This window comes from Dasypus novemcinctus, chromosome 10 (assembly GCF_030445035.2).
Source record: "Dasypus novemcinctus isolate mDasNov1 chromosome 10, mDasNov1.1.hap2, whole genome shotgun sequence".
Classification (NCBI taxonomy): Eukaryota; Metazoa; Chordata; class Mammalia; order Cingulata; family Dasypodidae; genus Dasypus; species Dasypus novemcinctus.
In genome coordinates this window covers 102,392,362-102,395,290 of record NC_080682.1, presented here as the reverse complement: position 1 = coordinate 102,395,290, position 2,929 = coordinate 102,392,362, and the positions used below count along the sequence as shown (strand labels likewise).

The 2,929-nt window shown below is 39.7% G+C and overlaps 1 protein-coding gene across 9 annotated transcripts in view; it reads left to right on the top strand.

Moving 5' to 3' along the window:
- The window catches only part of NUMA1 (nuclear mitotic apparatus protein 1), a 105,684-nt gene that overhangs the window by 354 nt on the left and 102,401 nt on the right, over window positions 1–2,929 (top strand). The gene's annotated exons all lie outside the window — the stretch shown is intronic.

Below are 2,929 nucleotides of genomic sequence, written 5' to 3'. Positions count from 1 at the left end.
GTAAGATTGTGGGGGCGTTGGACGCGGGGCATGTTCGAGGGGGAGGAGCCAGGGGTGCCTTAAAGTTAGAGTCTTGTTTGGGGGCATGTCTGTGGAATCCTGTCTGAGGGCTACAGGGATGGGGGATGGTCGAGGTTCCAGAAAGGCTTGTAACCGAGGGGTTCTGTACTGTGCAGTCGTCACCTATTGTCAACAATAGTAGCAGCAGTAATAGTAGTAGCAGGTGCAGCAAACATTTTCTGAGCACCAACTACTTTTTAGGCACTGTGCACACCCTTTATCTGGATCATCTTTTTTAACTTCCTGATCTTATGTTTATTTTACGAAGGGCGACTCTGAAGTTTATGTTTAACTTGGCCAGGGTCACATAGCTGGTGCGTGGTTAACTGTATTTAAGAGTTTTGGGGGACTGGGCATAATAAATGGGGACCGGGGAAGGGACTGTGTGCGGATGTGTCTTGTCTTGGATGAGTCACTTATTTTTGGTCCTTATTTTGGTTTCATGTATGAAAACAGTGATTTTACCTGCCTTACCTATCTCGTAAAGGTTAAATCAGATAAGGTGTTTCGTGAAAGCATCTTGGATAGTACAAATATATTACTATAAGTAATGTAACTTTGTGAACGTTGTGGGTGGGAGAGAGTCCAAGTGAGTTGATTCTGCTCTTCTGGGCTCCCTCTGTTGCTTACTCCTGAGATAACACTTGTCACCTGGTATTCTAAGTCTCTGCACTTTTGTCTGCTTTTGTAGAAGATGACAGACAGTGTCTTTTGTCCCTGTATCCTGGTGCCCACACCTATTATGAGGCATATGGCTATTAATCTGTGCTTCGGGATGAATGAATTTTCTAGCACCCTTCCCTTTCATTCAATGGCTTTTGAGCCTCAATAGTAAGATATTCCTTGCCTAGAATGGCACTGCTTCTCGGACACGTGGTAATATGTACTTTCTTTACTCCATACTTCCCTGTCTCTGTCATCTTTTCCTGGTCCTGTGTTTCTAAAGTTTGTAAAGTGCATTACTCTCTGTGGTGGGGCAGAACCCTTTGATAGTAAGGGAGTTGTAGTTCCCTACTTTATGGAGATCTTTACTGCTGTGAATAGATAGGAAACCTGGGAGCGGGAGGGGGAGCACATTCAGATCAACTAAGGTACCTTTTATTTACTTTTTAAGATTTTTAAAAAATTTATTCCTTCCCCACTTTTGTTGTTTGTGCTTGGTGTCTGCTCTTGGTGGGTGTCCATTTGTTGTGCGCTGTGTCTGCTCGTCTTCTCTTTAGGAGGGACCAAACCCGGGACCACCCATGTGGGAGAAAGGCGCTCAAGCCATTGAGCCACCACCTGTTCCCCACTTTGTTGTATCTCTCATTGTATACCCTCTTTGTGTCTTCTTGTTGCGTCAATGTGATGCCAGCTCATTTTGCCAGCTTGCTGTCTTGCTCGTCCTCTATAGGAGGCACTAGGAACTGAACTCAGGACCTCCTGTATGATACTCAGGTACCCAAATGCCTGAGCACATCTGCTTCCCTTATTTTTATTTTTTAAAAATTTAGAGTAGATTGTTTGTTTAGTAGGAGGTGAGATATTGAGCCCAGGACTTGGTACATGGGGATAAAACACTGAGCTACATCCATTCCCCATAAGGTAGCTTTTAATCAGCAGGGATGGGTATGATGTTTAAGTTCTCTCCCTTCCTCTTCCTCTGTGGTATTGTCTCCTTTGAGAAGAAGGAGCACATGTTTTTTTTTTGTAAAAACTTCCAAAGTACTTTTGGCTCAGATTCAAGCAAATGATGACTAATTTCAATGCCTGAGTCTTAGTCCAAAGCCAAAAGCTGTATGCTCTAAAAGCTGGGAGATCTCACCTGAGAGCTCATATAAAAAACGTTTCTGGTTAGAATGTTATTTTTGTGTGTGTTTGTGAAATAGGGGAGTAGGAAGAATGCCTTGAACTAAGCTTAAGTTCTAAAATTGTTAGGATGGGGGCTAAGCCCAGCTTCAAATGGCTGAACAGAGCTGATCAGGGGCTGTTTTGACAGCTGTTTGGTAAAAACCCTATGGTCAGAAGGCCATTTAATTCAGCCTCTTACTGATTGTGCACTAAACATACCAAAAGGTGTTGTCCAGACTCAAAATGAACACTTCCAAGGATAAGGAGACCACTCCAGAAGGTAGTCCATTTCAATGTTGAACAGTTCTTATTAATAATAATTAATGTTTTACACTGTCACTAAAATGTTTAGTTTTAACCATATGTGTTTGTTTTTTCATCATTCTAATATGCAGTTTATTCCTTTATTTTGTGTTGAATAATTGTTTTTTTTTCCAATGGAATTCTGTTAGTGGTAAATACTGTCTTTGTCTGAAAATGTCTGTGTCATCATCAATCTTGAATGATAGTTTACCTGGGTATTTTGCTTCTAATTATTTTTTCTCAGCACTTTGAAAATATTATTTCACTGAAATCCTAGCTTTTTGTTGTTGTTGCTCTGGAGAATTACACTCTTGATTCAACTAATATTTTTTCTGGTTGCTCTTAAGATCCTCTTTTTTGTCATTTGTGTTCTGCAGTTTCATTACATAGTGTAGATTTAATTTTATTTATTTACTGGGAGCATATAGTGATTCCTCAATCTGTGATTTCTTATCTTTCATCAGTTTTATAAAAATTCCAAGTCATCATTACCTCTTTAAATAGTGCCTCTCATGGATCTCATGTTTAACATCTCATTCTGTCCTCCACATCTCGTAGTCTTTCATAATTTGCACTCTTCTCTTTCTGTGATACCTTCTGGGTAGTTTCCTTAAATCTGTCTCCTAGTACACTTAATTTACTCTTCATCTAGTCTAACTTGCTTTTTTGTTTGTTTTATTGTGTTTTTTTTCTTTTCACATTTTTTCTTTTTAATTCTAATTTGTTTTTTCATTAG